Raw genomic sequence first — 23,486 nt, forward strand, 5'->3', positions numbered from 1 at the left:
TGCAGTAGGATCTGGCCATGTGTAGCTAAGAGTATGAAGTCATTGGTTGACTTAGGCTCCCGAGGTAGGGTATCAAAATGTGGACCGCAATTGTGATACCTGGGACTCATTCGATTTTTAAAGTAATTTTTGGTAATGATGATGTACCACATGGCCTTAGTGACTTCAATGTAGCAATTATTAGGAATTGTGAATAGTAATGATTGGATTTCTAAAAGCTAGGTAGTTTCTAATAGATAGCTATGGTTACTAGTTAGTATCACTAGACATCTACTTGGATGGCTTTTATTTTAAAGAGTGGATAGAGTATAGGAAACTAGTTGTAGAAAGAATATCTAGTAGTACTAAAAGTTAAGTTTCCTCATTTCTGAAAGCACATAAGTTGCTTGAAATAGAGGACCGTGTCATTTGTCTTTTTTCTTTTTTTTTTTCAACTTGGCTACCGCACATTCTATGATGGCATAGCATTTACCAGCTACTTTCGATTTGCTTCGTGACACCAAATTACAAAATGTAGTCTTGGGAATCACTTTAGACTCTAAACTTCAGTGGGGTCCTCATATTGAAACCTTGTCAGCAAGGCTCAGTTCAGCTGCTTTTGCAATGAGAAAGATAAGGCAATTAAGTGACATTGAAAAGGCAAGGCTAGTTTATTTGTCATACGGCATATTGTTGTGGGGCTCAGCTGCGGACATTGAAACTGTGTTTGTTCTGCAGAAGAGAGCAGTGCGGGCCATTTATAACCTTGGACCCCGATTTTCCTTGATAGAATTCTTTAAGGAGATTAATATACTGACAGTAGCTTCACAGTTCATTTATGAAAACCTTTTATATGTTCGCAAAAATATAGAGCAATTTACTAGAAAGAGTGATTTACACAAGTTCAATACAATAAACAAAAATAAACTCGCCGTTCCAAATTTCAGACTGCACAAGATTGGTAATTCATTTATGGGGAAATGTATTAAACTTTTCAATAAATTACCACAAACTGTTGTAGAATTGCCCATTCATAAATTTAAAGCACATAATTATCAAAAGCACCTTAATGAAATAGGGCTACTATAAAGTTGATGATTATATAAAAGATAAAAATGTTTGGAATGTTTAACTACCTAGCTCGCATCAATACTTATAACTATAATTTGTATATTTTAAAGACTGTAAAACCTTGAAAAGGAGGCTGACAATAGTGACTGAGTTTCTTGCGCTGCTTCTTCTCAGCACTGGCCCATTTATTGTCCCGAAGCAGTGGTAGGGTTAATTTGCAAAAATAAATGAATTTAGTACCGACCGAGTAGTAAATACCGAGTATCACATAATAAAATAATAAATAAAATCATTTATTTGCAGGAACATGCTTACAGATTGGTGTTAATTTAGTTAATTCCAGCATATTCTGTCGCATGCGACGTGCAAAAGTTCTTGTTCTTATAGTATTATTTTTTTATTTAATTTTTCTTTATTCAGAAAACCACAGCTCTTATACATAACAGCAGCATAATAATAATACAAAAGTTATGTTAATTATTATTGCTACATTTAGTTTTAGACTCAAATTAATTGTAAATGTTAAATTAAGTTTCATTACCGATGTCACATCATTCTATTACTTAAAAAGTCATTCACTGTATAATACATTTTAATTAACAAAAAGTAAAAAACTGTACTTTTAAAATTTGTATACAATGTAATAGTCTCATACGTTGGTAATTTAATTCAAATGTAATAAAGCACAGTTATAGAGCTTTCCGGGCAATACCTTTAAAACCTAGTCTGAAAATACCTTATCACGTCAAACTGATGTTGATTATTGCTGAAGTCTCACCTGCTCTATTGGGTGACGATCTGGGCTAGCATGGGAGAGCTGTGAGGGTCTTATCTACCATTGTGGATAATGATCCCGCACAATGTATTTTGTTAGTGGAATAAGTGACTTATGACTTATACAAGACTCATGACTTGCGACTATGACTGGGAGGGCTGTGGGGGTCTTATCTACCATCGTGGATAATGATCCTGCACGACTTATGACTATGACTGGCTCCTGTGTGGAGCGCTCCTGTGTGGAGCGGGGCCCCTGTGTGGGGCGGGGCTCCTGTGTGGGGCGCTCCTGTGTGGAGATGACTTATGACTATGATTAGGCTCCTGTGTGGAGCGCTCCTGTGTGGAGCGGGGCCCCTGTGTGGGGCGGGGCTCCTGTGTGGGGCGCTCCTGTGTGGAGGTGACTTATGACTATGATTAGGCTCCTGTGTGGAGCGCTCCTGTGTGGAGCGGGGCTCCTGTGTGGGGCGGGGCTCCTGTGTGGGGCGCTCCTGTGTGGAGGTGACTTATGACTGTGACTGGCTCCTGTGTGGAGGTGACTTATGACTACAACTGGCTCCTGTGTGGAGATGACTTATAACTATGACGGGCTCCCGTGTGGAGCGGAGCTCCTGTGTGGAGCGGGGGCTCCTGTGTGGAGCGGAGGCTGCCTTGGGTGGCGGTGGCTGCCTCGGGTAACACCGGGTTGGGCAACCTGCGCTAGGTATTCGGTAACTTCAAGTGTCAATTTTGTGTATAGAAGATATAAAATACAATTTTAGTTTTATTGAAGAATTTCCTTTGTGTTGATCATTTATAAAATCTTCGAGTAGTATAAAATCTTTGAGTAGTATGAACCATTTGATTAGTATGAACCATTTTAGTATGAACCCTTTGAGTAGTATGAACCCTTTGAGTAGTATGAACCCTTTGAGTAGTATGTACCCTTTGAGTAGTATGAACCCTTTGAGTAAGTAGTATAAAAACTCTGAGTAGAAAGTACCCTCATTTTTGAAGTCAGGTTTGGCCGAGCAATATAATCCATAAATTTTATCTCATTTGCAGATGATTCTCAAGAGTACTCATCACCCGAGGACGTGTGAAACGTCAGGAAGGCCGTGTCGTAGAATATTGATTGTCATGTAATTACTTAGTAATCATTTTAATAAAACCAAATAATAATAACAACATTAATTTTAAATGTAATAAATTATAATTTGATTTATTGTAAATGTGTAGTTATGTTATAAAATAGTTTGCAATAAGTAAAAGGAGTTGTATTGACCGTACCGAGACAGGTCGGGCGCTACCTGCTAGCCGGTTTGGGTGGGGATGGCTGTATAAAAGAACGAGCACGACCGTAGTCGTGGCATTCTGGCCTCACCCGCCGCTCGGTATTGTTGTCCCGGTCCTGTGTGTGAGACTGCTCGAATATTATTATTGTTATTATTGTATTCTTACCGAAATACAACAATCTATAGTGTTAAAACTATACATCGTTTTATTTAACTTCCTGGTGAAACGTAATGTCCTGCCCCTTCTGACCGTTCTCCGACATATATGATTTTTTTAAAGATACGAGTATGTCTGTTATAAAGTAAATTATTCTGAACAACAACATTATGAGTTGAAGTATGTTATTAGTAACAACATTATTAATTAAAACAATATGATCAATGAATGTTATGAAGAAAAAAGATCTGAAAATAAAAATTATGTATTTTAAATGGTTCTTGGCAGTAACAGTATTGATAAAAAAATTATGATTACTAACTGTTATGAGCTCCGTTGGTAGTAATAAAAATGTATGAATAAAAAAAGTATGAAAAATAAAATTATGAAGAGAGATTATTATGAACACAACTCGGTAGTAAGACAAAGAATAGGATTTAGAATTTTATGTGAGCCAATATAGAACCCGTTCAACTATATGGTTTCCAACATGGCAAAAATCGGAACCAGCGATTCGGTATTGACGGTGGCGCCCCACTGTCAATGTCATGGATAGGACAGTTCAGTATTTTGGAACTATATTTTATAGGCATGTTTTTTATCTTGAAGGATTTTTTATAATGGTTATGGTATTCCTTATTTTTGATTCTTGTGTGGACTTTTAACCGTCTTCAAAAAAGGAGGAGTTTCCAATTATTTATTTATTGCAGCAAAGTCAACTAAAAAGCAAGAAATAAATGAATTTTAACAATATCAAAATCGACTCCAAGTAGAAATGCACCTAAAATAATTCGGAATAATAATTAATTAATGCGGGACTCGTCAATATTTAGAAAGTATGGAGCAGGGACCAGGGAGGTACTCTAATCTGGCAGGTCACGTTGTGACCTCATGTCAGCTACTAGGAGTGCATGATACTGCAGGAGTGATCGTTGCTAGGGACGCTGCAATAGACTGCTTCGACAATCGGTCATTTTACGCATGCGTCGCGGATGTGTGCATCTCACAGGACAGCAGCAGCAGGTGATAGACTGAGATAAATGATGGAAACCTATATAGGTAAACAAAATTCTGGCGTCCGTGGCAACGCTATATCTTGCACCGCATACAGTCCTTGTAGCTCGTCGAATTGGAGACCTCGATTATGTAACACAGACGCGAATCTCGAACGGGAATAGAAAATACTTAAAAGCCTTTTTTTCATTACTAAAACTGGTGGCGCCCTCCTGTCAGCGTCATGACGGATAATGTTGGGCATAATCCATTTACTTTTTTTTTTTCTTTCTTTCTTTTAATATTGTATTTTTTTATTTTGTTTTTTCTCTTTTGTTTGTTTTTGTGTATTGTCTCATGTTTGCCCAGCTCTCTCCAAAAATGGTCACCGCAGAATAACAGCGTCGTGTTCTGGGTTTTATTTACCACTCCAGAGCATGACACATGCTGAGCGGTGGCCAGTTTTGGTTCTAACTTGTATCTGTTATCTGTTTTTTTTGTTATCTGATTTTGTGTGCTATATTTTAAGTTGGAACCAAATAAATGTTTTTCTTTCTTTCTTTCTTTCATGTAAGCAATGGGTTAATTCAACATCGTCTATAGAATCGATAGTATGTCCAACACTGCTAATATACATATAATTTTTACAACCCCAATAGAGTTTAAAAGCCAAACAAAAAAAGTGATCGCTTTTCTAGCGTTAAGAGTCGCATCGGTGGAAGTAAGCAACGTATGCTAGATGAAGACAGAGCTAGAGGCGTTACCCGGTCGATTGAAGTTTTTTTTTACGAATGATGTTGATTGAAAAATAATATAAATGTCCGAGTCTTAAGACCTATTTTGACCCCAGGATTCCCAGGTACATAATTGGGTCCCAGATCCCGACAAATGCATGTTAAATCAAAATACTTGCAAGCAAAAACGAAAATAAAAGCTTACTTAGTTGGAGCATCAACAAACTCAAGACTCTCCTATTATTTGAGCAACTTCCACACATCGAACAGCGCCACCAAATATTCGATGCGATTCAATCCAAAACAATGTACCAGGATCGCACAAAATGCAGGAGGTCTTCCTTTCCAACCAGGGGTGAAATTTTTGGTCTAGATGTGTGAATCTAGATACGCTGCACACTTGCGTGTGGAACAACAAATAACAATATCAACCACCCCTTTTCGACGCATGCGTATTGAAATCGTCAGCAAATTAAAATCATATACATGCATCTCACGGGACACAAGGTGATAGACAGAGATAAATCAATCAGGTAAACAAATTCTGGCGTCCGTGGCAACGGCAACGCTATCTCCTGTAACGTATGCAGTCCTTGCCTTGCCGAGTTCGAGACCTTGACATTGAAACACAAAAAGAAAAGTGGGACAACGATGCAATATTAGGTATACGCACAGAATAATAATAAGTACTGTATACGTCCGGGATTCGCAGATTTAAATAAATTATAGGATATTATTAGTGCTACCAAAGTATACTACCTAGAAATAATGTCTCTTTTGTATATTATTTAGTTTGCGATTGAGAGAAAAACAAGAGAATGAGTATTCGATAGGAGCGTGCGATAAAATTATTCTGTGACATACCGATTCACGCGGTTGAAGCTACGGACAAATCACTATACTCGTATTTATATAATTTATTATTTATTTTACATTTAACTTGTGTTTTTATACTTTTTTGTGTGTGATAAAGAGTTATTAATTATCCTTCTAACTTTGCGACGTCCCTCACATTGCTTCAATTAACAGCGCCACCCTCGTTGCGACTGAACCCAAAACAATGTACCAGGAGCGCACATAACGCAGGAGGTCGTCCTCACGACCCAGGGGGAAGCTTTTGGTCTAGATGTGTGAGTCTAGCTCAGAATACAGAACAAACCAGAAGGAGTGTTCGATAACATTTCTACGCGGCAACTTGTGTCCAAAATACTTCCCCTCCCGCGCCCCTCTACCCCCTTTAGTGTTACTAGCGCCGTGTGACACCCCCATTTTTGGGGTAAAATTATGTAATTTTTTAAAGAGATGTTAAACAAGTAAAAAATAAGTAAGTGAAATAAGTACACACGGCCACAGTGTTAACTATCCATTTCCGTTTTTGCTCTCGCTCTCATCAAATGGTGATTCTTTGCGATAGAACGAGACGACATGACTGGCCATAGGCATAGATAGTACCTACCTACCTATGAATTTAATTTTTACTCCGAAGTAACTAAGTGTAGATGATTATTTATTTCTATTAAATAGTGTAATATAGGTATGTACTACATGTAGGTATAATTATGTTATTTAAAAGTCAACTACAAAAGTCGAATATAAATTTTAGAATGCCAAGTAAAACAAAAAATAAACTTAAGGTTCTTTATTATGTAAACATATCGACAACAAAACATTTGTTTACGGCGCAGTAGTGCTTTTAGTTTAACTTTTCTTGGAGTCAAAAACAGAATCCAAATCAAAAACATCACCAATACTTGAATTTGATTGCGAGGCAACTCTGGCTGTGTATCCTGAAAGAAAATCAGAGTAAGTATGTAAGCAATAATTAATTACTTAAAATTATTATTAAATATACAAATATTGCTGCTGCTGATATGTTGATACCAATGCCTTACTTTTGAATAAATGGGAAAGTATGAAATTCACGATAGTAATTTATTATCTCCTCATTATTTAGGGAGTAATATTATAAATTAATTCAAATATTAAAATCAAATCAAAATCAAAAATATTTATTCAGTTTAGACCACAAGTGGCACTTATAATTTAATTAATCAGGTTGTCATGTCATGGATGAAATTACACTAAAAACTAATTAAAACCAAAAGGATGGGGAAAATATTCCATTATTCTGTGGTAACGCTAACAAAATTAACGCGTGAATTTTTTATAGACAAATGTAATTCAATATAAAAAAGTAGGGTAAAATATTCCGTTGACCTGTGGCAACACTTACAAAATACAAACGTGACTTTTTTTGAAAATTATTATTTAATTAAAATGAATTGGAAATGTGCTACTTACGGATAAAACATGATCCCATGCACTTTCTTCGTAATTCCAGTAGCATTCTTACATGTTGGAACGGCACAAAACGGCATAATTTAATTATAAAGTGTCAATCTGACGGATATGTAAACAATGCGCGCGCCGGCCATTGACTAAATGCTCTAAAGTCAAATTAGTGCGATTCGGAGTAATTTATATGAATACACATTTACGCCCGTTGACGGTTTCTGGTTTGTTCCGTATTCTGAGGAGTCTAGATACGCTTCACACTTGCACGTTATGTGGAAAAACAAAAACAACAACAACATTTGACGCATGCGTAATTTGGATTTCATCCCCACAGTCACCTTAACCATAACAATGTACTAGGCTGACATGTTTTTAAAGGGATATGATGAACAGATTTTAAGGGTGGAACATTGGATCCAATATTCCACCCTTTACAAGTGAAAAACGTAATAAAGCAATTTTATGTTGGATAACTCTTGCTCTTGGAAGCATAAATCCGAAAGTGTGATGTGACTCACTTGGAAGCAAAACCCGAATGTGTGATGTGACTCACTTTTTCATACACTATCATACAACCAAAATGTCCAAGATCTGCTAAGACATTTAAAGCCGAACCAGACTAAAAATCTCATAGTTTTTAAGCCGTATCTTTAAATGCATGTATTTTAAGTACCGTTTTTCCATGTCACGTTTTCTTCTACCCAAAAGTACCAGCATAGCAGAACATCGGAGAAAGTTGCGTTGCTAAGTACGCCGAAAGTCCTAGATACGGGGTAGGACAGGTGGTCCGTAGGTTGCACTTGCGCGAAGTCCCCACTGTTGTCCAGAATTGAATTTCAGGCAGAATAAGCTACTCTACAGCGGCAGCGCTACAGACCGTAGCTACAGTGTCAACCACTTTTTTATATTTATACAGGGTGTCCCAAAAAGTTTCGTTTTCAGCCAAATGACGTCCACTGCTGGACAAAGGCCTCCCCCAAGGTTTTCCACAATGAACGGTCCTGCGCTGCCCGCATCCAGGCTCTTCCCGCGACCTTCACCAGATCGTCGGTCCACCTAGTAGGAGGCCTGCCCACGCTACGTCTTCCAGCCCGTGGTCGCCACTCGAGAACTTTCCTGCCCCAACGGCCATCGTCTCTACGAGCTATGTGCCCCGCCCACTGCCACTTGATTTTGGCAATTCTGCGAGCTATGTCGGTTACTTTGGTTCTCCTGCGGATCTCCTCATTTCTGATTCGATCACGCAGCGAAGTCCCAAAAAGTAGTGAATCAAAAATCGCGGAACATACATTGGAATGATTTGGATAGCCCTAGTGATGCTCTACCTCTGGGCTTCGGCTTGACACTACTTTTTGGGACACCCTGTATAAAAAAAAAGTTTTAAAATCTTAATTATCCGAACAAATACTCACCCATAAAATGAAAACGGCATCGCGGCAGCATGAAATTAAATGCGATTTTTTACAAACATTAACATTGGTGGTCTCCGTCTTCATTGAACGACTGTCAGTTATTTTCATTCATATCATCTACGTTTCGTAAAACTTTTTACCATAATTTGACCGAGAGCCGAGAAAATAACAGGCAAGTTTAGTTAATAAAATGTCTGAATTCAGCGACCACCCGGCACAGCCAATCGCGTCATGAGGGACGACCTAGATCACTAGGGCAGCAGATATCTGCAGGAGGCCAAACCAATATGTTCGGTTGCAAATAATTATTTATCTTGGTCTATCACTCTACGTCCCGGCGGATGCACACGTTTCCTGGCAGCTAACACGCATGCGCAGAAACTTATAATGATAGGAGATAGGACATAATATGAATAAATAAATGACCCTGGACATTTTACACTACGCTTCTTATTTTACACAACGGATATAAACATACTTAAATACTTTTTTCAACCGACTTCAAAAAAAGGAGGAGGTTCTCAATTCGACCCGTATGTTTTTTTTTCTATGTTTGTTACGCGATAACTCCGCCAATTATGAACCGATTTGAACAAATCTTTTTTCGGCGTATAGGTAATACCTCAAGGGTGGTCCCATTTAAATTTAATAATAAAAAAAAACAACCCCCAAGGGTGGAAAATTGGGGATGAACTTTTTTATACGCAATATCTCCGCCGATTATAAACCAATTTGAACGATTATTTTTTTGTTGAATAGGTATTATCAAAAGGGTGGTTTCATGCGAATTTCAAGAAAATATTTCACCTCCAAGGGTGGAAAATTGGGGATGAACTTTTTTATACGCAATATCTCCGCCGATTATGAACCAATTTGAACGATTTTTTTTTTGTTGAATAGGTATTATTTGTGTTCACGCATTTGAAGTCGGTTTTATTTTTTTTAAAAAGTTATTATTTGTAAATACATACATATTATACATAGTAACACCCATACCCATCACAGAAATTAAAATTCATCATTTCAATTTCTGCCCGGCCGGGAATGGAACCCGGGGCCTCTCGGCATAGTAAATAGTCCGTTTTGAACCACTACACCAAACGGCCGACGATGAATGATAGGAGATAGGGCATAATATCTACTCTACTCGTAATTGCTTTGCAGTCATAGCCATTTCTATAGTTGTATAAACGTTAGGTAGAGCGTTGCTAAGAACGCCAAGATCCCCGATTTATATTCGCAATTTTTGAAAATAAATTACATAAAATATGAATTTATCTCCACTTGTACAATAAATTTATAAATAATTCTTATAACTCTGCCGTTTCATGTGTTTTCTTTCATCTACGCTGAGCCACAGTTGAGCTAACGATTTCTTGTTTACTCTTACATTCATATGGAGCCCTGGTACCAATGCGGAACTTGACATCAATGATCCCCTGGTACATTTTGAATACACAAAACAAAGAAGAACGGTCACGCCCCATACAAAAAAAAACCCAGACCCGACAGAAACGAGACATACCTCAGTTTTTTTGTCATGTCTTAATTAGTTAATTTATATATTTTTTATATTCAAAATCTATGTATATCACCAAAATATTACCCTTTGTTTTTGTTCAGGCGTTATACAAAAACTAATACAAAATGCCTATTTATCACCAAAATTGGTAAATGTATGTACCTAAATGTCTATTACAGCTGCTATGGAATGTATCTAGGTGACCTGGTGTTACAGCCGGATTATACAGGGTGGTTATACATATGGAACGATAAGTGATCTCACTCGATTATTTCTAAACTATACAAGATATCGAAAAACTAGTTACTGGTTCTGAAAGTGCTTTACGAACTCTTTCAAATGGTACCAATAATAGGTTACAGATTATGGAAGCTGTTAACATTGAATTTTTGGATTTTGTAACTTATTATTTTTTCCACCCTGTATAATCCGGCTGTATCTCCAGGTCACCTAGATACATTCCATAGCAGCTGTAATAGACATGTAACATACATTTACCAATTTTGGTGATAAATAGGCATTTTGTATTAGTTTTTGTATAACGCCTGAACAAAAACAAAGGGTAATATTTTGGTGTTATACATAGATTTCGAATATAAAAAATTGTTTGCGTGTTCAGAGTGTGTTCCTAGGCTTCTAATTTCTAGCTATTGTCTGTGACTCCTAATCTTCTTGTGTGTATGGATCAACACGGGTAAATCAGGCGACTTTGAAGATATACTGGGATTTATTACTTTACAATAAAGCGTTTACAATATTTTAGTTGAAAGTTCAAATGAGAATGAGAGACGTTAAGCGTCCGTGCAATCGTTTATATAGGTGTGCTTCAGCGCCATCTGTTGTGGTTTCTTGACATCGCGTGACGTAATCGATGCGGTGTGCTCGGTGATAGTATTGCCATTGATCTTTGGTTGGAGCTTCTCACGCGCTCCAATAGATGGCTCTTCTTAACATTCCGGCGGGCCTTGAGAGACTCCCTCTCAACATCTCAGCTCACGTCGTGTCACGCGCCGAGCCTCGAACCTGGCACCTCAGCGACCGGAAGTGGGCATATCTTTGAGAATGCCCTGTGTATGACGCCCGTGGCCGTCCGAATGACAGCAACCCTTGGTACGCCGTCACTGCCTGAAATCAGAGTTATTATGCGTCCTAACCGCCATTTCAGCGGCGGAAGGTTATCGTCCTTTATGACAACCAATGTTCCAGTTTGCAAGTCTTCAGTTTTCTGTTGCCATTTAGTACGTTTCTGAAGCTCTGATATGTACTCTGTAGACCATCTCCTCCAAAATGTCTGCCTCAGCTGTTCAACTCGCTGGTAACGATTGAGTGTGTTCGTGGTTGCAGCGGTAATATCACTCTCTGCAGGTGCAGTCAGCGGCCGACCAATAGTGAAGTGGGCAGGAGTGAGTGGAGAGTAGTCGTTGGGGTCTGAGGATAAAGGATACATAGGGCGGGAATTCAGGACAGCTTCAATTTGTACCAAAACTGTGCTGAATTCCTCATAAGTCATGTTTACATTTCCTACCACACGTGTTATATGGTGCTTACAGGACTTGATCCCAGCTTCCCATAAACCGGCAAAATGAGGCGCGTAAGGGGGAATGAATTTAAATTTAATGTGATTATCTGAAGCGTAATCAATGATAGACTGAGAATTACTCTTTAAAAAATCTGAAAATTCACGAGCTGTTCCTACAAAGTTACGTCCATTATCGGAAAATATTTGATAAGGTTTTCCTCTCCGGGAAATAAATCGTTTCAGTGCTAAAATATAACTCTGTGAAGACAAACTAGTTACTAGTTCCAAGTGTATCGCTCGAGTTGAAAAACATATAAACAGACATAAATAACATTTTTCTAGTCTGGAACCCCTACCTTTCTTATTTAAAATAAATAAAGGTCCAGCATAGTCTACTCCACAGTTTATGAAAGGAAAATTTGCAGTTACTCGTTCAGTTGGTAAGTTACCCATGATTGGTTGTACTATTTTACCTTTCAAACGACAACATATGACACACTGGTTAACGACTTTTTTTGCTAAGTTTCTACCGCCTAATGGCCACCAATTGTCTCTGATATGAGATAAAATTAATTGAGGCCCAGCGTGCAATAATTTTAAATGTTGACTTTGAAATAATAAATAGGTAAAGATATGTTTACTACACAATAAAATGGGGTGCTTTTTGTCATATGAAAATTCAGAATTAACTAATCTGCCCCCGACTCTTATGATTTTGTCAGCATCTAAAAATATATTTAAACTGGAAATATTACGTTTTGATTTATTTATAGCAAGATTATTATAAAGCGCATTGTATTCTTCAGGAAACGATTCCCTTTGTGCCTGTCTAACTATAAACAATAAGGATTTGTCAAGTTCTTCTACTGATAACGGCCCGAGTAACCGCTCATCAATAGATTTTGTTCGTATGTTATGTATAAAACGCATTACATAAGCACAAGTTCTTTGTAATCGATTTAGTTTAGAAAATCGGCTGAAATCAATGATAGGTAAATTAGAATCGCTACTACACAACAAGTTTGTAGTGGGAAGTTTTAACTCAGGTAAATCATTTAAGTTCTGTAAAATATTATTTTGATTTTGTGACCATTTTATGCTATCTTCAAATAAAAAGGTGGGTCCGTTCCACCATAAAGTTGATGAACTCAATTCATTTAAAAGTACTCCACGGGAAACCAGGTCAGCTGGATTATTTGACGAGTTTACATGCAGCCAAATTGTGTTGCTTGTCAACTCATTTATCTCAACAACGCGATTCTGAACAAAAGTCTTTAACTGATGTGGTGACATTTGCAACCATCTGAGAACTATAGTAGAATCTGTCCAAAAAACAACTTTGTCAAAGTTCAATCTAAGTGATTTAATTATTTTATCATACAATCTAGCTCCCAATAGTGCACCGCATAACTCGAGCCGTGGAATGCTAACCGGTTTCACTGGCGCGACGCGGCTCTTCGAACATAATAATCTCACCGTGATGACGTCATCATTACTATTGTACGTCCGAACATAAGCGCACGCACCGTATGCAGCCTCGCTCGCATCCGTAAATATGTGTAATTCGATCCTAGAATGGTCACACGTTCCTACAACATGACGTGGTACGCGAATATTATGTAAATAAGTTAATGCTTCAATAAACTTTTCCCAATTCTTTAAAATATTAATAGGTACTTCATCGTCCCAATCAAGTTTACATAACCATAACTTTTGTAATATCATTTTGCCAATAATTATAAACGGGCTTAACAAACCGAGAGGGTCATAAATCTGTGAAACAATTGATAGAATTTGTCGTTTACTAACATTATTACATTCAAAATTGACCTTTGATGTGAAATGAAATTCGTCACTTTTGTTAAACCAACCTAAACCAAGAGTATTACTGGAATAATTTTCATCTAAAGAAAAATTTTTAGAATTATCAAAAGCTATGTTATTATTCAAAATATTTTCAGGCGAATTAAATGTCCATTTCCTTAAGGGAAAACAACCAGATAGACAAGTTTCAGATACACCCTTACATATGTGTGATAACTTCTCAATACAATCTGAACCAGTTATAAGGTCATCTACATAAAAATCTGTTAATATTGTACGTGAAATGTCTTCGTCCGTACAGTCAAAGCCTAGTTGTTTAATGCAACGATTGCTCAAGTACGGTGCAGACGCCGTACCGTATGTTACAGTATTAAGCCGGTACACACTGATAGGCTGTGATGGATTTTCTCGCCATAATATTAACTGTAAATCTCTTTGATCTTCATGAATTAATATTTGCCTGAACATTTTCTCGATATCTGCGCAAGCGACAAATTTATGTTGACGAAAACGCAAAATTATAGAAAACAATTCGTTTTGCAATGCAGGCCCTGGCATTTGGACATCATTTAAAGATTTGCCAGTTGATGTTTTTTGGCTTGCATTGAAAACTACTCTTAGTTTTGTAGTAGTACTTTGCTCTCTTAAGACACCGTGATGCGGTAGAAAATAATGAGGTGAAGTGTAGTTTTCAATACGTGTCATGTGACCTAGGTCTAAGTACTCTTGCATAAAATCACTATACATTTTTTTATACTCTTGAGACCGTTCTAACCTGCGTTCTAATGACAAAAATCTATTTTTTGCAATGTCGTAACTATTACCTAATTCATCAAGTACTAATTCATTTCGTACTGGAATGCGAACTGAAAAACGACCATCAACTGCACGTTTTGTAGTTTCAGTAAACAGCTGTTCACAATGGCGTTCTTCCTCTGTAAGATATTGTTTATGTCTATAATTTTCTTCTAATTCCCAAAATTTACGTAACTGCTCATCTAATTGTAAAGATTGCAAATGATGACATTGTATTTTGTTATTTATTGATTTTGAATTATAAACAATGCCTGAAATAATCCAACCTAGCGTAGTGTTTTGTAGGTAAGGACCTGCCGGTAAACGCATTTTCCCTTCTATCAACAATTCCCAAAACACGTCAGCCCCAATCAATAAATCAATTTTTGACGGTAAATAAAATAACGAATCGGCTAACTGAATATTATTCGGAATGTCTAAAGAGTTATAATGTAATGGAACTGTTGGTAAATTTGAAGTTATATGTTTCAAAACTATACATTTACAGCGAGTATTATAATCACCGTTTAATGACCTGACCTTAATTTCGCACAACTCTGTTGACTGAGTGTGTGAATGCCCTATTCCTGTGATATTATATGTGGACTGTATCGAATCGACTTTTAATTTTTTACGTAAATTTTCTGTAATTAAACAGTGTTGACTGCCGCTATCTAACAAAGCGCGAGCCTTATGATATACATTGTCATTACCTGCTATCTCCACTAAAGCTGTGGATAATAAAACAGTTTCTGACGCCTGCGTATACAAACTATTGTTCGAATTCTCGTTTCGTGTCGGTTCGGCTGTATGTAACACTGCCGACGAGTGCAGTACGGGGTTCGAATCCGGTTGGCACTCCACGACTGATACTAATGCGTTTTCTACTTTATCATTATTGTTACTGTGCAATAAACTGTTGTGTTTTCTACTGCACTGTTTACATGGACCAAAATAACAATTTGAAGCGAAATGTCCAGCTCGTAAACAATTAACACATAACCTTTTATTATTAACGAATTCTAATCTCTCTTTAACGTTTAAATCCAAAAACTTAGTACAAGAATAAAGCGAATGATTTCCGCTGCATAATGAGCATGTGCGGGTACTTTTGGAATTCACATTATTTTTTGTTGAAGCGAAAATATGTGATTTTTGTTGCGATTGTTGTTGAGGTTTTTTATTGTTATCAAAAGGGACTTTACTATTAGAAAATGATGAAGAATTATGCGCTTTAATCATTTCTAAAGTGTCAGCCTTATTTTTCAAGAATGTAATGAGATCGTCTAACTTAATGCGTTTATGATGCTGCGTAAATAAATTATTTTTATGTTCCTCCCACTCTTTCTCAACTACTGCGTCTAATTTGGAGGTAATGATATAAATAATAAGTGTATCCCAATATTCTATAGGTTCCCCGAGTGTCTTTAAGGCACGTAAATTCTTTGAAACTATATCAATTAATTTCCTTAAATGAAATGAAGTCTCTCTATTTAGATTTTGAATGGTAAATAAAGACTTCACATGATTATGTACCAGCAACTTGACGTTATTATACCTCTCATTGAGCAAATCCCAAGCTATTGTGTAGTTTTCTGATGTGCATTCTATTGATTTAATAACTTGAGCTGCCTGACTAGTTAGCGATGTACGCAAATAATGGAATTTACGAATGTCATCAAGCTGGGTGGAGTTGTGAATCATAGAAAGGTAGGTATCCCTGAACTCTAACCAATTTTCAAACGACCCGTCAAAGGAGGGTAGTGAAATAGTAGGAAGCTTAATATTTATCGAAGCTTCACACCTAGAACTAGCACTAGTTGTATCAGAAAGGCTAAAACGTTTTATTAAACCTTCTGCTTCTGCCATGGTTTCGTAATAAATATTTTCAAATGATTCACGATGTTCTAACTGAATTGCAGTTTCACTATCTAACACCATGAGCATTTCGATGGAGCTTTGAATGCTATTAAATTCACTAAATAATGATTTGGCTAATTCACTACGCAATTTTAATTCGGTTAATTGTTTATCGCTAGGACGAGAGTGGCTATGAAAAGAATTTACAAATTTTACGAATAACGTCAGTCTACCCTTGATTGAACCGCGTTTTTTATTTAATTCTCTAATTACAGTATCATCAGAATCTACGCACAAATTAGGAGATTTACAACGAACGGTTACGTTTTCAACACTCATTTTGACGATTTATAAAAGTGGGTACTCACCAAATTCCTGTAAACTGCGTACGTGACTCGTGAGGAAGCACAACACGGTACCTAGGGGAACAAGCACAGCTTTAGTAAAATTGAAATGGGATAAGATGGGGGAAAAAAGGAACGATTTGGCCAGACCCTTTGCTGATCCCTCGATGTGATGATGGATGATGCGGCTCTGAAGGTCCAATGTTTGCGTGTTCAGAGTGTGTTCCTAGGCTTCTAATTTCTAGCTATTGTCTGTGACTCCTAATCTTCTTGTGTGTATGGATCAACACGGGTAAATCAGGCGACTTTGAAGATATACTGGGATTTATTACTTTACAATAAAGCGTTTACAATATTTTAGTTGAAAGTTCAAATGAGAATGAGAGACGTTAAGCGTCCGTGCAATCGTTTATATAGGTGTGCTTCAGCGCCATCTGTTGTGGTTTCTTGACATCGCGTGACGTAATCGATGCGGTGTGCTCGGTGATAGTATTGCCATTGATCTTTGGTTGGAGCTTCTCACGCGCTCCAATAGATGGCTCTTCTTAACAAAAATATATAATTTAACTAATTAAGACATGACAAAAAAACTGAGGTATGTCTCGTTTCTGTCGGGCCTGGGTCACAGATGACCGTTCTTCTTTGTTAAAAGCAGGAGTATCGTCATGTACCGTGGTAGGAGTTTGGTTCCATTTTAGCATCGTTCGAACAGGCGCCACCTTGCGATCTAACTCATAACAATGTACCAGGAGCGCACATAACGCAGAAGGTGTTCCTCTCGAAAAGGGGGAAGCTTTTTGGTCTAGATGTGTGAATCTAGATACGCTGTACACCTGCACAGTCAAATACAAACAATCCCCCTTATCGACGCATGCGTAATCAACTTAAATACGTTACTCCGGCAAATTGTTGCAGCGTCCATAGCAACGGTCACTACCGCGACCTTATGCACTCCTGGGTAGTATTTATCAGTTCACAACGTGACCTACCAGGTTTGAGTGCGCCCCTGTCGCACATAAAGAAAGTTAACTCCAATTATCCATCGATTTCGAATCGTTACCGCGACATGACCGCAGCGACTGAATGATTAAACATTCTATTCTTTTTTTGCAATTTATTGTTTTTGTTGTTGAAAAAATTGATGTTAATGCCTCATGTTCGCAAAATTTATTTTTGAGACGATGGGAATTACGTTTATCAGGAAATAGGAACTTTTGTGTTTCTTATATTTTTTGCGGTGTGCGTGCAAATAAGAGATTATCCTTCTACGAGTATCTTTACCTTACCTTTCTCATATCGCTTCAATTAGAATCATTCGAACTGCAAGTTCGAACAGCGCCACCAACTGCGAGTCAATCCATAACAATATACCAGGAGCGCACATAACACAGGAGGTATTCTTGAATCCAGAGGAAGCTTTTGGTCTAGATGTGTGAATACGCTGCACACCTGCATATATAGTGTACCTAAGTGGAAAAACAATAACAACAACATTTCGACGCATGCGTATTTCGAATTTCATCCAAAGCAGCTGAAATGCTCCGGCAAATTGTTGCAGCGTCCATAGCAACGGTCACTTCTGTGACTTTATGCCCTCCTGGTAGTCCACAACAATTCGCAACGTGACCTGCCAGGATTTAATGGCGCCCCTGTCGCAATACAAAGTAAACTCAACCGTTTCAGCCTAAAGACGTCCACTGCTGTACAAAGGCCTCCCCCAAGGTTTTCCACAATGATCGGTCCTGCGGCCGCCCTCATCCAGGCACCTCCCGCGACATTCACCAGATCGTCGGTCCTCCTAGTGGTGAAAGTAAACTCAATACATCCATTGATTTCGAATCGTTACTGCGACATGACTGCAGCGAACATTGATGTATAGATGACCCACGCTGAACTGTCCCACCAAACTCAATGACAGGGGGGCGCTACCATCGTTCAACCATATGGTTTCCAACGTGGCAAAAATCGGAACTAGCGATCCGGGATTGACGGTGGCGCCCCACTGTCAATGTCATGCATAGGACAGTTCAGTATTTTGGAACTATATATAGATGACCCACGCTGAACTGTCCCACCAAACTCAATGACAGGGGGGCGCTACCATCGTTCAACTATATGGTTTCCAACATGGCAAAAATCGGAATCAGCGTTCCGGTATTGACGGTGGCGCCCCACTGTCAATGTCATGCATAGGACAGTTCAGTATTTTGGAACTATATTAGTTACACACAGCGAATGAATGATTCACATTTTTTATTAGATTGTTGCAAAAAAAAAAAAACATAATTTTGTGGCGTGCTTTAGAATGATTATTCCTCGAGCTACTTATACTTCATTTCAGGTTCGTTTGAACAGCGCCACCAATTGCGTTCCAACTCATAACTATGTACCAGGAGCGCACAAAACGCAGGATGTCGTCCTAGAGAAAGTTTTTGGTCTAGATGTGTGAAACTAGATATGCCGCACACCTGCACAGTAGGTTTAAAAACAAAAATAACAACAACACCCCCTTCCCCTTCTCGACGCATGCGTATTTCGAATTTCATCCTCAGCAGCTGAAATGCTCCGGCAAATTGTTGCAGCGTCCATAGCAACGGTCACTATTCTAGCGTTATGCACTCCTAGTAGTATTTATCAGTTCACAACGTGACCTGTACCGGGTTTTAATGGCGCTCCTATCGCAATAAAAAGTATAAACTCATTGTATCCATCGATTTCGAATATAGTTCCAAAATAGTGAACTGTCCTGTGCATGACATTGACAGTGGGGCGCCACCGTCAATACTGGATCGCTGGTTCCGATTTTTGTCATGTTGGAAACCATATAGTTGAACGATGGTAGCGCCCTCCTGTCATTGAGTTTGGTGGGACAGTTCAGCGTGGATCATCTATATCATGCTCTCAGAGAATGAATGATGGACATTCTGTTCCATTGTTACAATTGTTGTTGTTATTGCAAAAAAGATGCTAATAAAATACAGGTTTAGGATGAAAAAAATATTCCTTTTTTGCGAATGTTGATGTTGCAACATTTAAGATGCTAATGCCCGTTTTCACCATCAATCCTTAATTTTTAAGTGACCCTTATAAAAACGAAATGCCTGTAAAATGTTACCAAAGGGGTCACTTAAAATTAGGGATTGATGATGAAAACGGGCATAAATCGCGCAAAGTTTTGGTTTGGACAATGAACATTTTTTTAAATCATCACTATAGTAACTGTAAATTGGATTTTCCCATTTTTTTTCTCTCACTTTCAGGGTGTGAGAGTGATTATCCCTCTATCGCTTAATTTTGGCATCGTTCGAACAGCGCCACCAATGAGGATCAGTACTGTTGTAGAAAATGCAATAAAACTAGTATCTACGTTAATCTTTAAGACATAAGAAAGATATATCTTTTTGAATTATCCAAATCGGACCATTACTTACGAAGATATTAAGTAATAAACATAGGCCGTTTTTGCCGCTAAAAGTCAACGTACGCAGGGCCGCGTGACGTCACTATATCCGAATCGAGCGCAGCCGGCGTACTATTGGGATGGAAAATATTTTTTTCCAGCTAAACTATCAGTTTTAGAAAAAAACTTTTAATAACATTTATTCATCAAAATAAAGTAACTTATCGACCAGTAATTTTTAAAAATAAAAATTGTGAAAAATAAGTATCGCTATGTCCAAAAACCACATTTTCATAGGATTCGATGCAATGCGGAGATGCGGTTGGGGTGAGTGTAACTTAATGATTGTTTGTATTGAACATAATAATACATAATATGATGCTAATACCCAGTTTCTGGCCTGGGGGGGGGGATAAGTCATACCCAGCTTATAGCCTGGGGGGAGGGGCAAGCCTTACCCAGCTTCTGGCCTTGGTGGGAGGGGGGGAGAGGCAAGTCATACCCAGTTTCTGGCCTGGGGGAGGGGGGGGGGGTAGGTCATACCTAGCTTATGGACTGGAGGAAGGGGCTAGCCTTACCCAGCTTCTGGCCTGGGGGGAGGGGGGGGGGGGTCAAGTCATACCCAGTTTCGGGCCTGGGGGGGGGGGGGGGGGTTAAATCATACCCAACTTCTGGCCGAGGGGGAAGTCATGCCCAGCTTATGACCTGGGGAGAGGAGGGGGGCGGGGGAGTCATACCCAGCTTCTAGGCTAAGATTAAATAGATTTCCAGGAGGGAGCAGCTGTCCTTTCCTGCAGCAGCTAGCCCGCTCATGGGAACGGCGAATAGATAGGTAGGTACGTAGGTTTAACTCAGAATAACTAAATAACAGGTAGGTATTGCGTGTACATCGAAATGATCTTCATAGCAATGTCTTGTATCCTAGGCAGAGTGTATCTGCCTCAGCTATACCTTATTGTTAGAAGTAAATAAATTAATACTTATACATTTTTATATTTTACTTGGAAGAAGATATGACTCTACAACACTTATGAACACTTTATTTGAATAAATCGCCAAATATACCACCGCGGAGACCCCAATCGCGTCTCTGCGTTCCATTGAATCGTTTGAGCGTATGGATTTTTTGCGTTATTTTTCACAATTTCTATTTTTAAAAATTACCTATCGTTAGCTTACTTTATTCTGATGAATAAATGTCATTACAAGTTTTTCTCTAAAACTGATAGTTTGGCTAGAAAAAAATATTTTCTATCCACGCAGTACGCCGGCAGCGTTCGGATCGGATATAGTGACGTCATCGTCCCCGCGCCGGGCGGTCAGTGAACTTTTTTAGTAATTTGGCCATAACTTCGTCAATTTTTGTCGTAGAACAAAAGTTTTTGGACTGTGTATTAAGGATTTCTTAGCCCTATAAATCTGCATTATTTTAACTGTAGTATAAATATTTTATATGAGCAATTATTTGAATTAATTAAAAATGAGTTCAATAAAACTTTTCCTAAGAAAACAATTATTATTAAAAACAATAAAACTAAATTCAGTGACTGGGCTACAGTAGGTATTTATATTAGTAGGAAAAAAATGTTTGAATTATATGGTAGAAAAGCCTATAAGTAGCGACCCGGACTTTATAGAATATGTAAAAAAATACTCAAAAGTTTTTAAACAAGTTTGTACCATGGCAAAATCTATTTACATACGTGACAAAATTAAAAACTCTGGCAACAAAATTAAAGCTACTTGGAATTGTATTAATAAAGAAACTTGTAGAATTATATCTCGGGATGACACATTCGCATTAAAAATTGATAATAAGTATATTAAATGCAATGATAAGGTAGCAAACGCATTCGAAGGTTACTTCTCAAATGTACCAATCATAACAACAAGCAATCTTAATTCATGTTCATATCAGGCAATGTCTCTTCTCGAGGGTTGTGTTGATGTTTGCAATAGCCCATTAAAATTTAGACAAATAGACCCCATAGTTATTATAAAAACTTTCAAAGAACTAAATATAAAAAAGACAGAGGATATATGGGGCATATCAACAGACATAATAAAACCCATCATTCCTCTTATAGCTCCCCATTTAGCTCATATCTTTAATGAATGTATTAACGAAGGTCAGTTCCCTACCCTGATGAAACATAGTAAAATCATACCATTATTTAAAGCAGGAGACAAAAGTGACCCATCCAACTTTAGACCTATATCGATACTACCTGCGCTCAGTAAAATATTTGAAAAAATTATTTTCAATCAACTACTGTCTCATTTTAACTTAAATAAACTGTTTCATGAAAAACAATATGGGTTCACAAAAGGGAAAAGTACGACCGATGCAGGGGTTGCTCTTATCAAACACATTTTCGATGCTTGGCAGGAGAAAAAGGATGCTATTGGTGTATTTTGTGACTTATCGAAGGCGTTTGACTGTGTTGATCATCAAACTCTGTTATTTAAGCTAGAACATTATGGCGTATCAGGCAAGGCCTTAAGCCTATTACACTCTTACCTTTTAGACAGATTACAAAAAGTAAATATTCACGGAACTAACTCTTCGGGCGCCCCCCTAAAAATGGGAGTGCCCCAAGGCTCAATACTGGGACCATTGCTCTTTCTGATTTATATAAATGATCTACCTTTTTATTCAAAGGACCTTTGTGAGATAGTATTATTTGCTGATGACACTTCTTTAATTTTTAAAACTGACAGGCGTCAGGAAATATTTGACGACGTGAATAATGCTCTTTCCAAAGTATTAGACTGGTTTATAGCCTGACCAGGAACATAAAAACCCTGGCATAGAGGCGCGTCAATTGCATTTGATAGTGCAACACTGAGTACAGTCGTACCTGTGTTAAATTAATAGGCTAACTTTATGTATCAGGATTCAGGATTACGAGCTAATTTGATATTTTCATAAATTAACGAAAAAATATTATTATAGGTAACCTGGTTTAAATAAATTAAATTAAACCATCAATCGAGCTAGTAGGATTTATTTTATTATTCATCAATAATAAAATTCAGAACTTGAATATTCAACTGCAATGTCTGCTAAGAACGCTTCAAACTCGGTACTTCTTTCCCAATTCCATAAAATTCAACACTTAAAAAGTGACAAAAAACTTTAAAATAGGTAGTTGAAACAAACCACAGCTAATTTTCATAGTTGACTGTACTATACGATAAACATGTCAGTCAATTTGACAACCTTTGTCGGAAACATTATTCAATGAAAATATTGTCCGAACCCTTAGTATTTCTCTTCGACAAATACTTTAACACATTGTGAACCACTTTTCTTTCACGGCTATAAAAAGATTTTAGCAATTTATTCACAAAATCAATTGCGCACATTTAAAATAAAGTTTGTTTACACTATGACAGCAATAAACTGACATGCAAGGTGACATTATAATGAAGTTTTCAGTTACTGTTGCCATTAAAAGAAATTAGTACCATTAGTTTTCCGCAACATGGCGAGGGTTTTTATGTTCCTGGTCAGGCTATACAACTAATAA

General features: G+C 37.7%; 2 long non-coding RNA genes across 2 annotated transcripts; both read right to left on the reverse strand.

The window, feature by feature from the left end:
* Nucleotides 1-6,606: 6,606 nt before the first annotated feature.
* Nucleotides 6,607-7,508, reverse strand: LOC135085903 (uncharacterized). The gene is made up of 2 exons (XR_010260237.1): nt 7,284-7,508; nt 6,607-6,769 (listed from the first exon to the last, which is right to left on the reverse strand). It is a non-coding gene; the product is annotated as an uncharacterized LOC135085903 (long non-coding RNA).
* A 3,411-nt stretch (nt 7,509-10,919) lies between these two features.
* LOC135079319 (uncharacterized) lies at nt 10,920-17,106 on the reverse strand. The gene is made up of 3 exons (XR_010258779.1): nt 16,704-17,106; nt 16,578-16,628; nt 10,920-11,639 (listed from the first exon to the last, which is right to left on the reverse strand). It is a non-coding gene; the product is annotated as an uncharacterized LOC135079319 (long non-coding RNA).
* Nucleotides 17,107-23,486: the final 6,380 nt, after the last annotated feature.

This window comes from Ostrinia nubilalis, chromosome 2 (assembly GCF_963855985.1).
Source record: "Ostrinia nubilalis chromosome 2, ilOstNubi1.1, whole genome shotgun sequence".
NCBI classification, from domain to species: Eukaryota; Metazoa; Arthropoda; class Insecta; order Lepidoptera; family Crambidae; genus Ostrinia; species Ostrinia nubilalis.